Below are 24,884 nucleotides of genomic sequence, written 5' to 3'. Positions count from 1 at the left end.
ATATATATATATATATATATATATATATATATATATATATATATATATATATATATATATATATTTATATATAACTTAAATTTTGTAGAAAATATGAAATACTGATAAAATTTATTTTAACGTGACAAGCATCTAAACAGTCAAAACACCTTTCAGATTTTACAACACAACACCTAGATATAAAATTGCTTGCATAATAATTTTTATGTGCTCACAATGAGCGGGTGAATTACCCACAATCATCTGCTCACAGTCTAGGTAAAATCCGATGCAGAGATGAAGATTCAAGGACTCGGTCCATCTTCCAAAGAAGTTCAAAGTAATTTTTATGTTAAAAATATTTAATAGATTAACATAGCATCATATCATGGCATTTTTATATGAAATTAACGCAATTGTTTTCCAGTTTTCTAAAACAGTACGAAAAATGCATAATGCAATTGGAAGAACGACGGTACTTTTCGCCTTTCAGTTGGATAAGGCCTAAGTTCTATTCTCGTCGTGAAAAAAGGGATCTTTGTATAGGTTAAAGGGTTTTATGAATAGAAGGTTAGTTAGCCACTCAAATACGGAGGCAGGAAGTTTTCTTTCGGAAACTTAGATTTTTCATTCTCACATAGCCTTGAAAACACATTCAATTTACATGCAAAAATACTAATGATTATGGCGAGCAGTAGACAGCGTTGTGTATAGATGCTGATGGTATTAGGGGTTCTGTGTAGCTGGTGGATTAAATGGTAGAGAATGGTTGAAGCCTTGACCTAAAAAGTGTCGCGTAATAATAATCATAATAAAGACAAGTTCGGATTAACTCTGCTCAGATTAGGAGAACGAGTAAGCCATGAAGTGGTAAACGCACGGCTGATCACTCTGGCTTCCCTGAAATATTCTCGAAGAACCTCCTGTACCGATTGACTGTTGTGTGGAGGAACCTCATCCTGGGGCACAACCAAATTGTGGAATATTGATTATGAAGATTATTGAGAATTTGTAGACTGCAGACAAACAGGAGAAAGAGGAGTGATATGAGTGAGATGCACAAACTTCTGAAAGAATCAAACTGGATTTCAGTTGATGGAATTTTTCCTTTTATGAAGGGTGGGGGAAAGGACAAGGGGGGAACCTTAAAAGCTGAGAATGAATAACGCTAAAGGGGTGAGGGCTAGATGTTTCTTCTCCCATAGCTTAGTGCGTGATTAGAATGGATTTCCATTGGATGTTGTGAGTGCAAGCAGTGTGAATGAATTCACGAATAAGTATGATAGCTGGTGCGTGTAGTATGCGGTCTCCCTCGATGAGTCCCTCACTCCCTGGAGGTCTCTTTTAATAATAATAATAATATCGCGATACTTCTGGGCAATAACTGAGCAGGTCACAGGACCCGACTGGTTAATGTCCCCTCAAAGAAGACAAAGATGACTGGTCAAACGATAAACGGAGCTACCTGCCGACGCTACTATGCTATAATATTCTTGTCTTAATAGCATGAAAAGATGGGAGGAGAGTCACCAAGACAATCAATGAAAGAATTTTAGGAAAGGTTGGCCAAGTTCTTAGCGTATCCACTCTCCATCTAAAAGGCTGCGGGTTCAAATCCAGCATGGATGTTTGTGATTGTCTGTGAAAATACTAGTGGTGACGGTGGTCACTAGATGGCGTTGGTGTAGATGATGCGGTTGACTATAGATGGTGGATTGAGTGGTGGAGACGGAGAGTTGTAGAGCTGGTACCCTAGCTCGATGAGTCCTTGGAGGTGTTCACATAATAATAATAATAATAACACCCAATGTAAAATTAGTAAATATTTCATTTAAAATAATCAATGAAGCATGAAAAATGAATCTCGAACGAGTCATTGTAAGCAGTTCAATATTTTTTCTCTGTTGAGGACGATCTCAAAACATTATCATTTTTCATTTCTCTCTCTCTCTCTCTCTCTTTCTGCTTTACACTTACGCGTGGACACTACACGTACCATGCAAGCTTTCTAGAAGGCAACGTGCATTCGTATTCAATTCACGTTCTCCTTCATTTTTTCCAGCATCAAAGAACTGAATCCTACTTTCTTTGGCTAGTTCGTGACGAACTGGGCTTCTGACAAAGACTGTAATTCGTCACTCCAAAAAACATCACCCATTATATTACCAATTAAATAGTTTATCAGTAATTGGGAAGACTCCCTTATTACATCAACCAATTTTTTCCGCTCTCTTCTTAATCAGCTCTGTGTTAAGTGAAATGGCAAAACATCATCATAGAATCCCAGGATTATGCAATAATGTCTACAGCAGTTATTCGGTATTAATTTTTCCTTAAAATTCTGCGATACTTCCCTGACGTCAGCAACCAGTTTTATGATATTCCTTAATGAATATACCTATAAAAAGACAATACTGAAATTGAACGTCTATGAGAAAGTGAATCTCTGAAAGAGGAGCCGTCTATTAACCAGAATGCATTTTCTTGAATAATAGTAAATGTAGGCTAGAATATTTTGGTACATAGCTCAGTCAGCATAGACAAAGCCCTCTGGTCGAAAAGACCTGGGTTCGATTCCCGTCAGTAATGTCAGAAACTTATCTGGTCTCTTTCAACTAAAGGTGAATTAGCCGGTCTCATACAAAGGTGGAGGGTTTTTTGATTCTTGAAATCGGGGTGTTTTCGTCCCTCAGAATAGGCAAACAGGCTCCATGAGCACACACACACTTCTACAGACAAAAATATCCCTCCCCCCTTTATGTCAGGCTCTTCGACAAGTCTGTTTGGATTTATGGATCACCGGAATTTGCTTGTTTCTTGAAGGCCTGGGATTTTATTCGTTGGGGGAAATTCCATTCCTCTGCAATCTTCTGTGCAGGATATTAATCCCATTTGTAATTTTGATAAGCATTTTGATCAATCACTCTACCTTTCTTTCATATTTCAGGGTGGATATAATTTCTTGTGATATGTGCGAGTGAAAAGAACTCCCATCTCTTTCTTTTCATTTTTATCCGACACTGAATTTACTCTTTGTGTTAAGTACAGCAACTATTTTATTGTCATTTTGGATAAAATATCGGCTTACTCACTTATTAAATATTCAAGAACTTTCTGGATTTCGTTTCTACGGAACCGAATTGAGTTTCGGTATTTCTAATCGGTGCGAAAATGTGTAGTCATCACTGGTACACATTTCTAGGAATTTAAGGGAAAAAAGTTTCGAAAATATATTATAATTCCGCTCCGTGTAGGAGTATTGAATAATAAAAACTGTTCGTTTTCAAATGATTCGAAATAAAATTCACCTGAACATAACCTTATCCTTATAAGGATTGGCTTAAAGGGGCGAAGCAAGAATGCTTTTCATCTTCCCCGTTATCTGTAGAGGACAGTGTAGGGATAAGGTGTTATTGAGCTATTAATTAAAGCTCTGATCATGACAGGGGGGTAACAGCAATAGCCGAGCCTCAGTTAGAACTTCATTGGCTACAGCATTGCCATCCATTACCCTCCAAAGGTATTGGATTGAATGAATCAATCACCGCATCTCACGGTCGATTGATTCATTCTCCATCTAAACATAACATGAATTTACTGAACTTTCATAGTAAGTATCTAATTTAAGAAATATGTTGTCTTATTATTTAAATTTTTTTTTGTCTTCTAGTGAACTACATAAAATTATTTTTTAAAATTAGAGCTTAATTATAATACATTAAAAATTATTATTTAACATGTAATTAAAATTTATTTTTTATGCTAATTCAATCGGAAATTCCCTTAATAATTTATTGCTTCGTATCATTTATCCCATGATACGAAGCAATAAATGATATATTTATCATAGGATAAATTCTCTGCTAAGACCTCTGCTTCATGGTATAAACAATATCATTTATCCAATGAAGCAGAGGTCTTTGCAGTTCTTTGAAATAACTCTTGCTATCATTCAGAGTGTTCACTTTAATCAACTTACTGTAATCTAATATAATGAGATAAACTAGGCTTTTATGATACGGGGCGCCCTTTGATCAGGACGTGTCTTTCAATTACAACTTTATGTTTTAAATAAATTAAAAATAATTTTTTTTGAAGTGATCAAGTATATTGCTTACCTTTGGTGGCTTTTGCTCATAAGAACGCTATTTGAAATTTGCAGATGGTGACGAACGTATGGTGTTAGTGATAGATAAAATCAGTAAGACTGAGAATTATTGAATTTTTTAAAAAAATATTTAAACTGAGATATGAATAAGGATGTTACAGGCGTAAAAATAAAAAATAGAATACTATTAAAATATCATGACAGTAAATTTGGTCATGAATTATGTGATATTATTAGTAATGCACTATAAAACTTGTAAAATTAATATAAAATATATTAAAAGATTAAAACTAGAATTCAATTTAAGTGCAGAACAATTACAAACTGTAAAGGATAAAGAGAGAAAAAAGAGAATGTAACAGCATGAAAGTAAAATATACAAATATATATGATGAATATATTTGTATACGGGATGGAGTATGGCCATTTCGGTACAACCGAAATGTCGGTTGAATTCTCTCTGAATTCAAATGTTTCGGTGTTCAACCCAGCAAACGCAACACTGGTTCAGACCATGTTATATTCTGACTATTACACTTGGCCACAGGGTCACATAAGTACGTGGTTTGTGGGACGGTAAGTCACTATCCTACGTAAGCTGTTCCCGAGAGAACCCCGTGTTTCATTACCATAAACAAAGAATTTCGCTCGATTATATTATGAAATTGTATGTTGTAATCACTTATTTGTAATCACTCTCTCTCTCTCTCTCTTTCTCACACACACACACACACACACACACACACACACACACACACACACACACACACACACACACACACACACACACACACACACACACACACACACACACACACACACACACACACACACACACACACACACACACACACACACACACACACACACACACACACACACACACAAAACCCTCCGTAGCTCTCTCGTTATCATGGCGTCCTTTGGTTGAATAGACCTAAGTTCGAATTCCGTTTAGGACGCGAAAAAGATTTATCACGTGTGTTTTCAGCTGAATTTGAGTCAGAACACACGCAATGTACATGCAATATATGGGCTTCAAAGTCTTAGTTGTTTGACACGTAAATCCAAAATATATATATATATATATATATATATATATATATATATATATATATATCTTCTTCTTCTTCGTCTATGATCTCTTATGCTTTTAAGCGTCGAGATTTTGCCAAAGAGATTTTCATGCCGTCCTGTCCAAGGTTTGTTGTTTTGCTTCTTTCCAGTTAATTCCCTTCTTTTCCAATTTTTCTTTAATTTCCTTTTGCCAGCCTTTCCTGGGTCTGCCTATGTTTCTTTTTCCTATTTTCTGGCTTTCGTATACAGTTTTTGCTATTCTTCCTTCTTCCATTCGATTGAGATGTCCAAACCATCTCATTTGGGCTTGTATTATGAATTGATTCAGAGGTGCAACTTGAAGGCTGTCTCTTATGGTTTGATTTCTTATTCGGTCTAGTTTTGTTTTTTGTGCCACTTTCCTGAGATATTTCATTTCAATTGTTTGTAGTTTATTTGTGTTTCCTGTTGTTAAACTCCAAAACTCACAACTGTATGTTAATGTTGGTAGAAACACTGAACGGTAGACTGCCATTTTGGTATTTTGGGTGACTTCTTTCTTATCTGGGAATGGGCCTTTCATTGCATAGAATAGCTTTGTTTCTCCTCTTATTCTGTTGTTAATTTCTGTGTCTAGTCTACCATCTTCTTGTATATATGATCCCAAGTATTTAAAGGAGTGGACTTGTTCCAGTTGGTGATTCTCTATTTTTATTGTGTGTTTTTGTTGGTTTCTAGATATGATCATTGTTTTAGTTTTATTTATATTTATGGTCATATTCCTTTTCTTTGTTTCTTCATGCCAAATGTTGATATTGTACTGCAGATCTTCAGCTGTATTTGCTAGAATCACTACATCATCTGCAAAAGCCATATGTGAAATCCTAGTTTCTTTCAGTTTCCTGTATCCTAAGTGGAACTTTTTTGTTTTTGTTTGGCATGCCTTTAAAATTTCATCTATTACTACGATGAAGAGAAGAGGGCTGAGGATACAGCCTTGCCTCACTCCTACATTTGTTTCAAATTCTTTTGATCTATTATTACAGGTTCTTACATAATTTCTATTACTTTTGTAGAGGCTTTGTATGGCTGCTATTAAGTTATCTTGTATCTTGTTTTTTTTTAATGTTTGCCATATTAAGTGTCTGGGAACTCGGTCAAAAGCCTTTTCAAAATCTATAAAACATGAATGTAGTTCTTTTCCATATTCCAATGTTTTCTCTGATATTTGTCTAAGACTGAAGATAAGATCCTGTGTGCTTCTATTTTTTCGAAAGCCATATTGCATTTCATCCAGCGTGTCTTCTATTTGATTACTAAGCCTCGCTTCTAAAATGCGGGTATATAATTTTCCTGGAACGCTTAAAAGTGAAATTCCTCTATGGTTTTCACATTTGCGGTTGTCTCCTTTCTTAAATATAGGGATTATTATAGCTACTTCCCAGTCTTTGGGAATAATTTTCTTTTTTCCATACAACATTGAATAGGTGTAAAAGAAATTTTATGGATTTCGTTCCTAAATTCTTTATCATTTCTGGTGTTATTTGGTCATGGCCTGCTGATTTGCCCAGTTTTATTTTATTTATTGCTGCTAACAGTTCATTTGCATGAATTTCTTCACTCTGATCTTCTATTTTGCTTGTGTGTCTTGCTCTTAGGGTTCTATTTTTTCCATGTCCTGCATCTTCCAATAATTCTTGAAAGTACTGTTTCCATCTTTCCATGATGTCTTAGGAATTTGTGAGTAACTTTCCATCCTTATTTTTGATAAACTTTATGAGGCATTCTTTCTCTGACCTCATTCTTCTTAAAACATTATAGAAGAGTTTTTGGTTTCCTTTAAAATTTTGTTCTAAAGTATGTCCGAAGTCTTCCCAGCATTTTCTTTTCTCTGCTTTCACTAAGGTTTTAACTTTATTTCTTTGGTTGTTGTATAGTTCTCTATCAACCTGCAGCTTTGATGTTATATATCTCTTCCATAATTGCTTTTTCTTTTTAATTTCTTCTTTTAGTTCTTCAGTCCACCAGGGTGTTTTATGTTTCTTCAGTTTATTATTTAATGATACACCACAAATTTCTTTGCTTGTTTCTAGAAGAAGTGTTTTGAACCTGTACCATAGGTTTTCTACATCTTGGTCTTCATATATCTCTTTTTCTACTTCTTTCATCTTCTCTTCTATTTTACTTTTATACTCAATGGCTGTTTCTTCTTTCTTTAGTTTGTAGTTCTTTATCTTAACATTTATTTCCTTGCTACTTTTTCTACATTTTTCAACTTTTATTTCATGGATTGTTTCCAATACTAATAAGTAGTGGTCACTGCCAATTTCAGGACCTCTGTAGACTCTTGCATTTTTTGTATACTTCCAGTACGATCTGCTTATGATGGCGTAATCGATTATAGATTTTTCGTTTCTATTGGGCTCTTCCCTGGTAAACTTATGGATTTCTTTATGCTTGAACATAGTATTCGCTATCACTAAATTATTTGTAAGGCAAAGATTTATTATTCTTTCTCCATTATTATTCCGGGTTATTTCTCCTTGTGATCCCAACACTTGTTTCGTTTCTTCATCTACTTGATTCCCTACCCGGCCATTAAGGTCTCCTAGTAGTATGATATGCCCTTGAACTTCTTCAATTGTTTTTTGTAAGAGTTCGAAGAATTCATCTTTAATTTCTTTATTGGCATTATCGTTTGGGCCATATGCAACAATTACAGTGAATACTTAGTTGTCTGATTTAAAATCTATAGTGATTGTCAACAACCTTTCGTTTATTAGTTGCCATTTAGTAATATATTCTTTGAGATCTGGTTTAATTATGCAAGCTACCCCTTGTTTTCCCAATTCTCTTGGGTTTACCCCTGAATAGAAAAGTATATACCCATCTTTCATTTTCTGGCAACCTTGACCTTTATTTTTTGTTTCTGTGACTGCTAGCAAATCCAATCTTGATTTTTTAAATTCATCAATTAATTCGTTTTCTTTTCCATGTAGACTTTTAATGTTCCTTGTTCCATATCTCATGTACCTTTTTCCTCGCTTTGTCGTTAACCATTTAGGCAGTTCGGCTATCTCTTTGTTATTTCTTTTAATGAGTGAAATTTTAAGGTGTGCAGGGGATTAGCCTTCAGCACCCGAGTCTGGTGGTGGGGCTGCCACCTTCGAAGCCCCCAGACCGGCCTATGCGGGAAGTGCTATCCTGTTGGTCCGCGGGAGGTATATTATTTCCCTCCTACCCTTCATAGTAACCTATGACGAGCATTCCCCGATCCGCCATCAGGGGACGCGTCCGATGGGGGTTACAGGTGTCCCCACACGGGATATATATATATATATATATATATATATATATATATATTTTTTTTTTTTTTTTTTTTTTTTTTCATTTTTATCCATACAAGGGTGGTCTGAAAAGTTTCGGCCTAACAAAGAAAAAACGAATTTATTTTTATTTTCCAACATAATCTTCCTTAAGACTAATACATTTATTCCAGTGATGCTCCAGCGCCATTATCCCGTCCCTACAGTGGTTCTCAGTAAAATTTGCAATTACTCTTGATTCAAAGAAAAATGCTGACCAGTGAGGAAGAGTTTTAGTTTTTGGAAGAGATAGAAGTCAGAGGGAGCGAAATCTGGAGAATAGGGTGGATGTTCCAACAATTCATAGTGCAGTTCCCTTAATTTTCCCATTGCCAAAACAACTTTGTGGACAGGTGCATTGTCCTGAAGAAAGATGATTTTTGTTCTTCTGCAAACCGGTCTTTTCCCACGAATGTTTTCGTCTAGTCTGGTCAACAGATCGGAACAATATTCTTCGGTTATTGTTTGACCTTTCTCAAGATAATTAATAAACAAAATGCCTTTAGCATCCCAAAACACCGATGCCATGACCTTGTCTTCTTTGGCACTGAACAACTGGCTTCTCTTTTGACTGCTGTTTGGATTCTGGTGTGCACTGGTGAATCCACGTCTCATCCATAGTAATAAATCGACGCACAAAATCAGTTTTATTCTTCTTAGAACGCTGCAGGCACTGTTCAGAGATTTTCATGCGAGTGCGTTTTTGATCTGCTGTGAGCATGCGCGGCATCCATCTTGCGCAAAATTTTTTCATTTGCAATTCTTCATGCAAAATATATCCTACACGTTCTTTTGAAACGCCAATAGTCTCAGAAATTTCACGCCCTTTGACTCGTCGGTCATCCAATAATATATCGTGCACTTGATCAATGATTTCTGGTGTTGTTACACTTTTTGGGCGTCTTTCACGTGGATCATCTTCAAGGCTGGTACAGCCACGTTTAAACTCGGAAGCCCATTTCTTAATTGTTGAAAACTAATGAGAACTTCGAATGAATTTCTTTTGGCGATAAACCTTCTTTTACAAAGAAGGTTTATCGCCAAAAGAAATTCATTATCGGGTTTTTACAAAACATATTATTATAAAGTTCATGTCTAAGGAGACGAGAGATAGATGGCTAGAAGGAAACAAGAACATAAAGCACAAAATAAGTACTTGAGATATAAGTAGTAATTTTGAAGACGGCAAAATGTACTTAAATAAACATTTGACTGCGAACATGAAGCATTTTGCTGTATGCAGCAAAAAAATATAAACAAGATAAAGACTGTAAGTATCTCTCGATCAAGGACGGTAAACTCTTCACAAGAAAAGATGACACTTCGCATATATGGAGGATAACGTGCGAAGATGACTTCCAAAAATTTTAAAAATAACAAAAGAATCCCTGATTACTTTACGATGGATATTAGTATAACTTCTTTTGAAAATTGTATAATTTCCAATGACACAGCATAATTAAGAATACTTTTATATTTCAATAATACGCCTCAAATTTCTCCAAAAAATTACATTCAAACATTAGAAGAATAAGAGATAAAATGTAACATCAAGAATTAATAATAAATGACCTAGATTATAATATGACCTAGATTATAATATAGATATTTTAATACTAACAGAAATATGGATAAAGAAGCATGAAGCTAGCCTATACTGTTTAGAAGAGTTTAAAAACTACTATCACTGTAGGGATTATAACAGATCTGGGGGTTTATTGCTCTTTGCTCGAAGGCATTTAACTGTCAAACACATTAGCAGTGCAAAAATGGAAACAGCCGAGAATGTTCGCATTTACTTAGACGAATACAATTACTCATAATGGCTATTTATAGATCTCACTCTTATACGTCTTACTACTTAACACAAGAACTGGACACCTACTACACGACATTGACGATGACAATATTATCATAATTGGTGACATAAATATTGATCTGCTAAGCGACAGCCGTTATTCTCTCGATTACATAGATTTATTAGCCATGTATGGCTTTGAGCAACATACGAGGGATTTCAATGGCTGTGCTTCGTGTTTGGATCATGTGTTTGTAAGAACACAAAGTCCGGCTAAAGTCAAGACTGCAATGTTAAAACAGCCAATCACAGGTCACTTTCCGATAGCCGTAAGAATTCATCTACAGTCAGCATCTACAGACACAAAAGACGTCACCGTCCAGTGTGCTAATTTCTTTTGGCGATAAATTTCTTTCGGGTTTTTGACCGAATGGTCAACGTTCGTTTTCTAACCGATTGGCTAAGGGTTCGAATTTGCCCGTGGAAATGGAATGTTGTTGATTGTCTTTAGGTGGGGGATGTATTTCATAGTACGGAGTGAAATAAGAAATCCATATCCGGCCTCTATAAAAGGTTTTCCAGATTAAAGAAAAAGAGAGAAAACTATATATATATATATATATATATATATATATATATATATATATATTGGTTAAAAAATGAAACAGAGATATTTCCATAAATTATATAAATACAGCATATTGAAAAGTTTATAACCATTACCCGAAAAATTATATGCGCAATGACGAATAGAACAAGTTGAGAGGATGAATAATAATAATAATAATTTGTGAGTTCAACAAATCTTCATCATCGGCCTGTGGAGTAAGATAGGCTGAGATTCAGCAGATAGTAGGAGAGGAAAGAAAAGATGGATTGCATAGTGGTAGAGTAGGTCAAAGAGGCCTCAGCTGACCTGTTTTAGCTGTTTACTCCCCAGGGGTGTTTCTAAAACGGTCGTTGAGTTTTCAGTTTAGAAAAAAAGGAAAAATCCTAAAAAAGAAACATGTAACAAAAACATGAAGTACAGAGAAAACAAAACTATAGATAGGTCTGGAAAACGGGGAAAGGTGAACTTAGAGATGGGGGAAGGATCTGGCCCGAGTGATGCAGCTCACAAGGAGCTGCTCCGCCTCGCTGTAAGCCTTCGCCGTTCTCAGGGTTCTCAGGTCCTCCCCCACCTGTGGGAACTAAAGACCAGTGAAGCTATGCACAGAAACCCATGAGTTGGTAGTGTGCCTTTCGTTTGTTATGGGCCGTCAGGATTCGTTTAGCCACCTCACTTCCCTTGGCCAAGTCTAGCTTACAGAGAGCTGTGTAGAACGCCGATGCCACCACATCTTCTATGTCCAGAGCTCCCTGTACCTGCTCAGGGGTGACTTCACTGATGTCTTCAATGAAGAGGTCACCCCATTTAGCGCTGACGATGTTAGTACCATATTTTCCTGTGAGTAGGAGTTCAGGTTCTAATATTTTACCATCGCTTCTTTAAATATTTCCGCCACATCGGGGACATCTTTAAGGAGATGCCTTAGAGTCTCCCCTGCTTTTGCGTGAGGAGCGGCCTCTGATTCTTCCGTTTCTAATGCTTTTTGATTTTTTCGTCTCCATTTCTTCTGGACTGATTGGTCTTTTGAAAGGGGGTGTTGTTTGTCTCCATACTTTCTGTTTTATTTTTTTTCTCTTCTTCTTCTGCACTGGTTTCATCATTTGTGGCAGCTTGTTTTTTGGCTGTTTCTTTTTCGTGTGTGTCTCGCTTCTTCTCTTTCTTAGGTTTAGATGCTGGGATTTCTATGGAGGCTGCCTTCTCTTCTACGGCCGTTGTTTCGCCGTGTGCCTCTTTTAGAGTTGGAAAGTCTGGGTTTCCCGACTCTTGTTCTGTCGTAACTGTTGTTGGTCTTATTAAACCGCCTATCCTTTCAGCGTGGATTCTGGATGGGCAGGTGTCCACTTTCTGGTCTAAGGCACCACATTTGAGGCAAGCTGCTTTGCATTTATCTAGTGTATGGCCTGTTTTAAGACAATTTTTACATTTTATTCGAGGGCAGTCTGCCCCAAGATGATGGAAGGCACCACACCTGAACATTGTTTTTTCACGTCAGGGTAGTTCACCATTACTCTGGCAGATCCTATCAGAATGAAGTTGGAGACTTCAGTTTTTATTTCAAGGGAGATGTTTACTTCCCCTGATTTTCACTCTGGGTTGTCAGCATCGTTAAGAATTTGAATTTCCTTCATCTCTCCCCACTTTGAGAACACGTTTCGAATGATGTCTTCGTTTTCCGCACATTCTAGAGGGAATCTCGGTATTTTGAGCATTTTTAGGATACTCCCTACCATGATGGAGAAATCTTTTTTGTCCATATTCGAAGCCACTGAGTAGCATATTTCTGGTTGCTATGTTCTTGCAAACTACTTGGTACCTTCCACCCCCATAGGGGGGTAAATCCAAATATGTTTTCAGCTCCTACATAATCCATGATTGCTCTCGCTATCGACCTTGCCGGTGTTGAAGCATCCACCTTAAAGCCGAGGGTTGGTTCGGACGCGAGGACAGACAGATGTCATCGCTGGAAGATTGCCTGGAGTGGCGGCCTATAAAGTCCTTGTCCCTATCTCGTGTGTTACTTTTACCCCAGTTTGGGGTTTAAAAAGTGTCTGTACTTAGATAGTTCGATATCTCGTGCCCCTATGGGACCCGTATCTGATATCAACTGGAAAGAACAGACGCTACCCTCTCTCACTTAGCTCGAAAACTTTGTAAGAACCGATACTACACTTTGATCTTAGCCAAAAGGCCGAGAAGCGATGATGCTCCCCAAGGCTCTGTCTTAAGTGTAACCCTTTTTGCTATTAAAAGTAACTCAATCATTGAACAGCTTCCTCCTACTGTAGACAATGCTCTATGACTTCACAATTGACTATCACTCCGTAACATGAGGGCAATTGAAAGACAACTTCAGCAAGCAATTGATCATGTCTCTCTGTGGGCTCTTAATAACAGGTTTAGGTTTTCAACAGAAAAAAGTGTCTTATTATGTACATACACTTCTGTCGAAAACGCATTCATCACCCAGATCCTGAACTAAGAATGGAACACACTGTTATTCCAGTACCAAGACAAACCAACACAAATCCTATTATGATCTTTCCATCGCTAACATGAAAGATCTGAAATGACATTCTAGAATCGAAATAATATTATTAGTTGATGAATTACACAATTAGGTGTACTAAGAAAATCCAAATAATTAAAAAAAATTATTATTAGGAAGAATTTAGAAAAAATTAAATTGAATATAAATATTACATCAAATTTCTATATAAAATTAATAATTATATTTAAAAAAAGTAAAATAAATGCCAAACTAACAATACAATTTTTAGGCTTGATTTGAAAACCTCAAACAGGACTGTGAGGAGGAACAGCCGCTATTCGGTTTACGATTTATGCTACTGGCTGGATGAGTGAAGCAAAAATGCTTTTCATATTCCCCTTTATCTGTATAAGAGATTCCATGGATGAAGTATTATTGAGCTTATAGTTCGCTCTTAGGGCATGAAGTTGGCTATCTTCGGTTTGTAGTAGAATTGATTTTGGGCTTTCATATTTGTAGTGTATTTTGCTTCATCGTAGTTGGCAGCTTGCTTGATCAGCGGGTTTGAATGAAGGTTTGCCTTGGTGAAGAATGTTCTTCTGCTAAATCACGAAGAAGAGAAGAGAAGAAATGTTAGGAATGATTACTTCACGATGGATCTGGGAATTTTTAATAAACCATGGAGCCTCCAGGATCATCCTTAGGCACTTATTCTGGATTCTTTGCAGTTTCAGTGTTTAAGTTTCGGAGGTGACTCCATGCTGGAGAAGCGTAGGTGATAACTGGCCGAATTATCACTTTGTACAGAGTTAGCCTGTTTTGGATGTCTAATTTGCTTTTGCGGCTTATCAGGGGGTAGAGCTGTACTATTGCTCTGAATGTCTTCGTTCCTATTAGATATCAGTTTCACTCCAAGGTATGTAACTTCTTTCTCCCATGGGATCTTGACTCAGTTGAGCTGAATGTCTTCCTTTTATGAGGACATTTCTTCTTGAGGATAATACGGCTGCGCTCTTTAGGGGGTTTACTTGGATCCTCCAGTTCGTCAGCAAGGTTTCTAGTGTATTGTTGCTGCCTTGAAGTCTTTTAATTGGCAATTGGAAACTGAGAGATCTAGATAGCATCGAAGTATCATCCCCGTATAGAGCTGAGGTAATCGTGATAGAGTTTGTCGGGATGTCGGCTACGTAGATCGAGAATAGACGTGGTGCCAGAAGAGAGCCATGCGGCACACCTGCACGGATCTTGCGTTTCGGTGACACAGTTCCGTTTAGTTTGATTTGCATATATCTATCATTGAGATATGATTTCATTAGTTGAACTAATTTTATTGGAAACTTAAAGATTATAAGCTTATAGAGAAGATCCTGATGCCAGATCTTATCAAATGTCTTCGCAATATCAATGAAGACCGCTGCTGTGTGGAGGTTCCATTTAAATCCACCTGCTATATTTTCTACCATTCTATGTATCTGTTGCACTGTGGAATGTTCCCTACGAAAATCAAATTTTTCGCCAGGAATTATTCCAAGATTGTCAGCAATTGCTTGTAGCTTGTGCTAATAAGATAACATTTTCTGTGACCTTTCCAAGGCTTGATATGAGACTAATGGGTCTATAACTTTCAGGACGTTGGGGATTCTTACCTGGATTTTTTATAGATATGATGTCTGCTGTTTTCCAGAAAGTGCTGAAATCTGATGATTGCATTTGTTATATTAACTATGTGTATTAAAGCTTTTCTTGGTAGCATGTTTATTACCCTGTTTGTGATGCCGTCTGAACCTGGAGCCGTTTTGTTGTTCAAATGAGTTATAATGTTTATTATTTCTGCGGGAGTAGTGGGAGAGATCGGTTCTAAGTTATCCATATGATGATTTAAGCTTTTCTGACTGGCGATGAATTTTATAGATGAAGCTAATATTTAAGTTTTCATGCGACTGACTACAGTGCTCCCCCAAATTGTCTATAGGGGGCTTCTGCCTTATCCGTGTCTGTGTGAACTATTCCTTGGTTGGTCTGTATCGGAGGTAGAGGTAGACGAACGGGAAACCAAATTAGCTACAATCAACTCAAAAGACCATTTTCTCTGGAAATTCCTAAAAATCCTTCGTACCAAATTTGGTTTCCCGTTGGTGATTACGGTGGTTTTGAAGAGCTTCTCTGACTTTTCTGTTAAGGTCGTTTAATATTGTTTTATCTTGTGGGGCCCTTGTATTGTGGTATCTCTTTCTAGCGTTGTTTTTTACTCTGATTAGGTCCATGAGTTCATCTGGAATCCGACTGGTCGAGTGGTTGGTAGTGGTTTGCGTAACTGAAGTTATTGTTTTGTGAATTTGACTTGTTAGATTGTTCACAGCTATGTCTATCTCCTCTTTATTGTGAATGATGGGCGGTGGGCCGATGTACTCTGGGAGAATTTTGTTCAGTTTTTCCCATGCTACAAAGGAGTGCTGAGGTGAGAGTTGTTCTTGAGTACCTAGTTTAAGCTGGATGGGGTTGAGGTCAGTTTAGAGTTCCTCTACGGTTTCTAGTTTGTATTGGTATCTGATGTTTTTGAAAATTATAATGTCTAGAACATCTGACATAGAAAAGACTTGATTGTACGGGCGATTGGAATGCCAAAATTGGAACAGACATCGGCAAGGATTTTCTCCCATTTGTCGGACCGTATGGCTATGGGGAGACAAACGAAAGAGGTTTTGAATTCATCAATTTTGCCTCACAAAATGAACTCACCATCACTAACACTCTATTTCCCCATGAACCTACCAGAAGATGGACATGGACTTCCCCTGATCGTAAAACACACAACCAAATCGACTTTATTCTTGTAAGCACAAAATGTAAAAACTCCATCAACCTCACAAGAACCATATCATTTCCTGGAGCCAACATTGGTAGCGAGCACAATATGGTCATCACATCTGTGAATATGAAAATGAGGGAAATATTACCTTCAAAATCAACTCGTAAAAGATATAATATGGAAAAATTAAAATATCCCCAAATAAATACACTATAAAAATACAAATTAAAAATTAAAACAAAGGATTTTTGACACAAATTTGTTTTAATTTGTATTTATATCGAATCTAAAACCAAATACTTCTCACAAAAGATAATTGAGACAGGTGAAGAAATTCTTGGACACAAAAGGAAAGTCAATAAACCATGAATACCCAAAAATATTTTGGACCTGTGCGATGAAAGAAGATATTTAAAATCTCATTTTATTAGCGGTGATAATAGAGAACAGTATAAAAATATTACTAAGATTATTAAAAAAGAAATCAAACATGCTAGAAACTTATGGATACTAGATGAACGCAAAAATATAGAAGAGCACTTAAATAAAAAATAATCCTAAAAGTGTTTTTCATATTATCAATAAGTAACCAAACCATTTACTGCAATTAATTGGAGCACAGAAGATGATGATGGAACTCCTATCACTGATAACCAGAAAATCGCTGATAGATGGAAATGTTACGTAACCAAGCTTTTTCAAAAAGGACCCTAAACTGACTGACGATATTTTGGACGGAATTTTGCCAGGAGGTTGGGAGGAAGGAGATTACCCATTATTAAAAGAAGTCATTGCAGCAGTTAGATCCTCATAAAATAGGAAAATCACCGGGAGTTGATGGTGTTACAATGGAACCCGATACGCGAAGGAGGTGACAATATCATAGACACCTTGCTAAATTTATTCCAGCACGTATGGAACACAGAGACGTGGCCTTCTGATTCGCGGACTTCTCTCCTCGTATCTATTCCTAAAAAGGGAAATAGCAATAAAACAAAATCATTAGGATTATTAAATCTCTTTATTCTTCATCTGATATGAGAATTGAAATTAAAAATTACAGCAATGAACCGTTCCGGGCAGAACAGGGGGGGGGGGAAGGGGGATAAGACAGGAATGCATCTTGTCCCCTCTTCTTTTTTAATTGTTTTCTGGAATAAGTCAGAGATGAAGCTCTTCGCGAATATGACACTGGAATAGTAGTTGGAGGACTAATAATAAATAACTTACGTTTTACAGACGATGTCGATCTTCCGGCAGAAAGTGAAGAAGAATTACAAGAGATAACCAGCCGCGTTTTCGGAATATTAAAAAATATGGATTATACATAAACCTACAAAAAACAAAAACAATGATAACCTCAAAATCAGACATTGAATTCTTAAAGACACAAATTGGCAATAAACAAATTAGGAATGTAAACAAGCTCACTTATCTAGGAAGCACGTTGAGTTAAGATAGTCGCTCAAAAACCGATTAAATACCGAATTGCTAAGGCAACCGTGGCCCTACAGAAGTTAAAACCATTGTGGGGAGATAACAGAATAGCAATCACAACCAGACTAAGATAATTGACACCTTGGTGAATTCTCTCTCCTCTTGTATGGTTGTGAGGCGACTTTATTGAGGGAAGATGAGAGGAGACTCCTGTCTTTTGAAACGAAAACTTACAGAAGACTTTTGAGAATTCCCTATGCCGCTCATGAAACCAATAAAAATGTCCGAAAACTGATTGATTCTGACATTTTCATTGGTTTCATGAGCGGCATAGGGAATTCTCAAAATGATGCAGATGGCAGTGCCTCCACTTCTTGCGCCGAGTCGATCGTATATATATATATATATATATATATAAATTAAATAAAAGAGATAGATACCAGGGGAAGTTGTTATAAACCAATTACAGAACTGTATAGAAATCCATAACCTCAAGCGCATTTTAGCAAATAGGCGAATAGCTGAGAGTTTTTTGAGAGTTTTTGAGATGATGCTTTTCTTTTTGGAACATGAAAGGTGCACCAGGTCTGATGCCGTGTAGGTCCCACCCGATATGAGGACCAGTGGTGGATGTATGTTTTTTTTTTAAGGAGGTAGACTTCCATATTCCGGCCAAGTGAATTTTCGACACTCCTTCCCCCATTGAATAGGGTATTCTAAACTAAAGTATTGATTTGCTGGTAGACACAAGTGTGTGTGTGTCTACGGGATTTAGCTCGAATCTTCGGAAGTTGCAAGTAGCCGTCCAAAATCTACATTTGTTCTAGGCTCCGGAGTGCTTCAGCAGCAAGCACAGAACAATAATAGAGAACATGAACGCCATAAACAGGTACCAGACACTTGACCGCTTTAAACTTCTCTTAAAAATTTTGAGGCAGAATGGCCTGGCTTCATGAACATCTACACACAGATTAATGACGCTGAAGGAGATGATGAGGACACTGCGGGAGACTTCACACCTGTTTCTCCACCAAAGACTCCCGAACAATATGAACCCCAGAAAGAACAATTAAACAAAAGACGAAGAACATCTGAAGATCATATGGAAGAGGATGTAACAGCACATGATACCCAAGACAGAAAAGAAAAGGTCCCTCAATTTATTCTCCGAGACAAAGAAAAGTGGCTCTCAGTCCTCTGCTGATCTCGTCAACCAAGGCCTGATCCCAGTCAAAGTGAGTAGGATGTTAAGATCAAATAGAAAAACCGATGCCACTCCTCTTCGTGGAAATAAGAAACACACAGAAAAGAATTTACGAACTAAATAATGTATGCGGACTCAGAATTACAGCTGAGCTAAGGAAGAAGGCATCGGCAGGGCAATGCCATAGATGCCAAAAAACTCTGTAAAGCCGCCTACAAATGTTTAAAATGCATCGAGGGATACCTGAACAGCATTTGCACTAAGCCGAAAACCACTGCGGTGTGTTACGCAAATTGCGGAGGACCTCACCCTCCCCGCCAATTACAAAGGGTGCATTTTCCACCACCCCCCCAAAAAAAATCGTGGATCAACAAAAACTAACCCTACCCCTGCAACAACTCCATAACCAGTCAAGCAAGTCACCCTCCAGCTCAAATCACCCTCAAATCACCCGGAAGGAAGGAATGCGACCCACAATCATGACCAAAACATATGGTGAGGCTGCACAAATCAAAACTCCTACACCTCACGAGCAAGCAGGCTCTAATCTAACTTCTATTTTAACTGCTTCATTTGTCACCATGCTGCAGAAATTCAGCAAAACGAGCCCCTCACCAGTTTCAAGAAGGAGATTCCTAGAAGAACCCAATTTATTTAGACAGCTCTCTGCCGTGAATAAAAAATTCAAACCCAATTCACTTATGATTGAAGCATGGAATGCTAGTGGATAAACAAACAAAATCTTGGAGCTCCAAGAATGTGTTTCCAGATACAGTCCTGACATCATTCTAATTAACGAGATACACCTAAGGACAGCAAATAACCCAAGACTCCGAGGCTTTACCATGTAGAGGAACGATCGACTCGGCGCAAGAGGTGGAGGCCCTGCCATCTGCATTAAAAGCTACCGGAACCACAATAAAGTATCCAATCCACTAACTACGAAATTGGAGGTAACAGGTGTGGAGGTACATACCAGAAATGCTGGAAGTGTCAAAATTTATGCAGCTTACAATCCTCCAAGCATTCCACTTCATCCGCTCGGCTAGCCATGTGGTTAAGCGCTCCGTAACCATATGCATGAGAAAGAAGGGCCTGCGTTCGATTCTGGTCGCTGACTGACGATCTAAGGATCATTCTCGTCCATGTTAGCCGGTCTTGCGCGTGGACTGCAGGGTTTCCTCCCCAGTTTATCTGGGGTTTTTCCTCCCGCAAAGTAGGCAAACCGGTCTTACTATCTTTACATACTAGGGGGCTCTTCCCCCTGACGCCTACTGCTCCCCCCCCTCGTGTTCCGGACTGGTAGGCCGGTTCTCCTTGAATTCTGATGACTGGAAGTTTGAAGATTCGACACTCTTTTCTTAAACATTTGATTTCGAATGCTCTGATTTTCTGTATTTTTTTGGGATTGAGTCTCCATAGGTTGCTGTAGGTATAATAGTGGTTTTATAGAGTTTTCGTTTGAGGGTTTTAGATATGCTGCTATTTCCTCATATTTTCTTTAATTTATTCATTTTAAACCGTACTTTGCTAAGTCTGTATTTTACTGTTTCTGTGTTGTTGTGGTTGTGAGTAATGAGACTGTCAAAATATGTAAATCTCTTTACTTGTTCAAGTATATGATTTTCTAAGTTTACGAAAATGTTTTTCCACATCTCCTCCTATTTTCATTGTTGTAGCGACTTATTGTTTCATGATTTATTCAGGAGTAAAAGCCTGACTTACAATAAATATGAATTAGGCTTTTGTTATTGAGACAGATTGAAAACTTTACCATTTTTGTATGCGACAGATAATTTGCCATTAATGCTCTTTGTGCTAATCCAAACAAGTTCCAAATTCACGCATTGAGACTTCACTTAATTTGCTTTGTATCAGATACTCGGCATCGTCATAGCAGAATGCTTATTAAATCAACGATTCGCCAATCTGAGAAACGGGAAGAAAAAAAAATATATTCAAGAACCGTTGACAACTGATTCGCTTATAGACGATGAATGCAGACATAAAATATATATATTTTTAAAAATTCTAAATTGCATTATATGCAGGAGATTTAATATGGAAGTAATCCGTAATTCCTCTGATTAGTCGAATATTTTCTAAAAGATAAAATTCGCAATTTTTTAAATTGTGGCAAAACGAAATAAAAGACGAATATTGTTATTATATGGCTTCTTCATGATATCCGAGTACTCAACGCCAGAGGACACTTCCGATCCTCGTCGCCTTTATACAGTCCATTGTCTGTATATCTTGTCTGTTAATTGCGAGATTAAAAATCCTAATTTCTCTTAGAAAAACAAAACTGCACTTACTTCCATATTGAGATTAGCAGTTGATGAACTCCATACCATTTACAACATTCTGAAAAGAACTGAGCTAAGGCTCATTCTTTTTCGTTCTCCCAACTACGGAATATTTAAACTAGAAATATTAACAGGAGAGTAGAGTTATGAAATTTAACATACCCAGTGTTCGTCACGTGCATATACTAACAAAATAGAAATTTGTATACCTGAAATTCTAAACGCTGCCAAATAGCTATTTTATTTTTATTATATAATATATTTTAAGGTGTTTTAATTAAAAAAAAAGAATTACTCTTAAAAAGTGTAATTTAAATCGTTTTACTAATCTAATTCTAATAGAACTTTATACTTTGTTTTAGATCATATAAGAAAACTGAAGATTTCTTAAAAAGCCATCGTATTAATCACATAATGAGGCACTACCGGTTGATAAAACGGTTTTTCGAACCTTTACACTTCGAATAGCTGTCTCAAGAATGATGGTGAAAATAGTACCTCAGTCATTTGCATAAATTTGCTTTGTTGTATGAAGCTGTCTATTTTTTTCTGATTATTTTAAATCAGTTGTGAAATAAAAACATTTAGGATTTATTTATTAATTGTGTTTTGCAACTGGTTTCTCTGTCGACAGAGAAATTGTTTAGGACTTGCAGGTGACAGTGGTGTGATATAAGAATGAATGCTTCTGCTTCCATATTACCCCATGGAAATTTGTAATTTTAAAAACAAATTCTTTTGGTTTAATAATCTTCAAAATTACGTAATTTTATTAATAAATTTAAGAAAATATTTGATAAGCAAACAAGCAAATCTCTGCTTAACAAATTTTCAAGAAACGAACAATTCGTTTGCATGAAAATCGCACGGACTGATCAATTCCTACTCCTTGCTTACGAACGTTTTACGATATGCAAAGTTCATCGTTACTTTACAATGAGCAACGGACAATGTTGAGTCCCCCTTCTTCGCTGCACTTCATGGGGTTATGCATGTTTCTTGTAATTCGGTAATTCCCTCTCAATAAACTAAAACGTCTATAAAATCTTCAAAATAAAGATCAATAAAAACTAAGATAAAAAGTAAGTGATCTGATAACGATGATTCAGAATCAACGATCACAAAAATGATCACAAAGAAATCCTGGGAATTTATTTTATTTTATTTTACAGTCTGCAACGACATTAATAGAGGTTGATCTTCTACAAAGAACTACACAAAGAAATGAGCCACCTCCCGGTTGATAAAATGATTTAACCTGCATCATAGGTCTAACTTCATCGCCCTCTAGGAAGATCTAGTTGCATTCTTCGAACTATCGTGCATTAAACAAATACCTTCTTTGCCTTTCCTCCCATTCGCATATGATCGCAGCATCTTAGATTATCTCTGCAGTACATATTCCTCTATGCTAACAATATTAAGTTCATTCCTAATATCGTAATTTTTTTCGAATGATACGCAGAATCTGCTCTCCTTCCTAGTATTTTTTTTATTATTCAGAAGAACTCGCAGGTTCTGTCTTCGATAAAGTGTTTATTTATAGCAAACACGAATTCCGTACGATAAAATTCATTTGAAAAGGGTTCCAGTTTAGCGATTTGCCTAATTTATTTCCATTTTCCATATTAATTATTAGGTTAGCTCTCACTATCAATTTTCCTATTCTATTTTCCACTACCATATTATTTTACCATCTTCAATAAGATATGTGATAATGGGCAGTCTCGTATTTCTGGATATTTCCTGAAGTGAATACATATCTTCGATTTATCCGTTTAGAAAACTATGAAGAGATAAGCACATGCGAGGAAATGGTTCTGAAAACAACCGCAAGAATTTTTAATAGTTGGGTTTAAAGAACTTGTTATATTTCGTCCGTCAGCATATATTTATTGTTAAGAAAAATCAAGTTATACTGTTGTACTACATTTCTAATCGTTCGCATTACAGGTTAGCCTTCGGTGATGTTTATCTGCGTGAGAGGATTTGAAAAATACGTCAGAAAAACGTTGTGTTTTGAAATGATACAATGTTTCCATAGGAGAGCCAGAAGTAAAATCCTTATAGCCAGAAGTAAAAATGAAACCTATATTTATTATATTAAATTATGTAATTAATATAAAAGTGTTTTAATAAAATAATTAAATACATGGAAAATCTTTAAAAATTGCAAACTTCATTAAAATTTGAAAGCACTTTGTGGAGAAAGAATTTATATTTATTTAATATTTTTATTCTTTTTCGTAATTCTGCTTTAATTCTTTAATTTTAATTAATTTTTTATAGCGGACTACATAAGCATTCAAATGACCTAAGGCCATAACCGTATAAGACAAAATAATCTTATTATGAATACGCAGGTTAGAAATTGGTTAGAAATAAACATTAAAAAAAATTATGTGAATTAAGCCTAGAAGTAAGCACGTTCATATGAATACCGTGAATGGGTAACATTGCCAGTTAAAATCCATGAACAATCCTGCATTTATTATTATTATGAATAATCTTATTATTATCACAGTTACAGCCATGATGACTAACATAACTATAGCCTAGCTTTTACGTGTAGGATATCAAATAAAGGAAGGGGGGGGGGGGAATATCATTTTTTCACACAAAACGTGGCAAAATAAGACGCAGTAAATTAAGTTTCACAATTATCTAGAGTGTAAGGTAAATCTTGATTTTTTTTTTTTTTGATGGATGTGAGTGTTGTGCGTAACAAACATACATCACGCAGATCCAGTGGGGCACTCAGAGAGGAGGCCCTGGCTCTTCCCAAAGAAAAATAAAAAAATTTCTAATGAAAATTCATTTTTTTATTTAAGTTGTGTCATGTCTTCTATTTCTATACTACTTATGGATTAGGGATCATTGCAGATGCTCAGTCATAGGTCGAATGCGTTCGTAGTGTGTATTCTCAAATCGGGCCCCTCCCTCCCAAGATTAAATCCCGAGTGCGCTACTGCTCAGATTCATAAAATTCATTTGTAACTGCTGTAGCTAACAATTGACATTCTACATTTTCTTTCTCATTAAATACTTGAATATTCGTGGACCACTAGTCCGAATATATTTTAATCTATTAAAACGAAGGACGATTAAGCTGAGAATAATTCTATGAAAATAAAGTAGAGACTTCATTTTTATTACACTGAATAACTTTTCGTTAAAGAGTTTTCTTGAACTGTCGTGATTTTCTATAATCATGTGATTTGTAAAGAGGTTAGCAAGGAACCTTAATAGATCACGCGCGAGATGAAAAGGTAGACAGAATTTGTAATACTTTCTTCTACGTTAGTAAACCAGATTAATGCAGGTTTTTTCGTCTCTTAATAAGGCAAATACACGCAATTTACATAAACAGTAGGCCTATAAATAGACTTCTAGGTATAGACCAGAATTGTAGAATTATGGTTGCGAAACCCAGGGATTCTTGAAAGGCTGTAGGCGCTTAAACTCCTGCTGGAGTTTAAGCGCCTACAGCCCCATCAACCCAATGATGTTGTTGATGATAATGATGAACGAACAGAAATTCCTTAACGGCACTTAGCACTTATTTAACCAAAGGCAGGACAAAATGTTAAATAAGTGCTAAGTGCCGTCAAAGAATTTCGCCATATATTTTGCTTATGTCTCTTAGTATTCCATAACTTTTGTTTAGAAGGAGTATATAATACAATAATTCATGGCGAAATGGGCGAATGCCACAGGGGGA

At 36.5% G+C, this 24,884-nt stretch overlaps 1 pseudogene; it reads right to left on the bottom strand.

The window, feature by feature from the left end:
* Nucleotides 1-12,903: 12,903 nt before the first annotated feature.
* LOC150105813 (U2 spliceosomal RNA) lies at nt 12,904-13,116 on the bottom strand (annotated as a pseudogene).
* Nucleotides 13,117-24,884: the final 11,768 nt, after the last annotated feature.

The sequence above is a fragment of the Typopeltis vanoorti genome, chromosome 6 (assembly GCF_054136105.1).
Source record: "Typopeltis vanoorti isolate ZY-2024b chromosome 6, IOZ_Tvanoo_1.0, whole genome shotgun sequence".
In the NCBI taxonomy this organism is placed as follows: Eukaryota; Metazoa; Arthropoda; class Arachnida; order Uropygi; family Thelyphonidae; genus Typopeltis; species Typopeltis vanoorti.
Note: the sequence above shows the minus strand (reverse complement) of the source record. Positions and strands in the feature narration are given on the sequence as shown.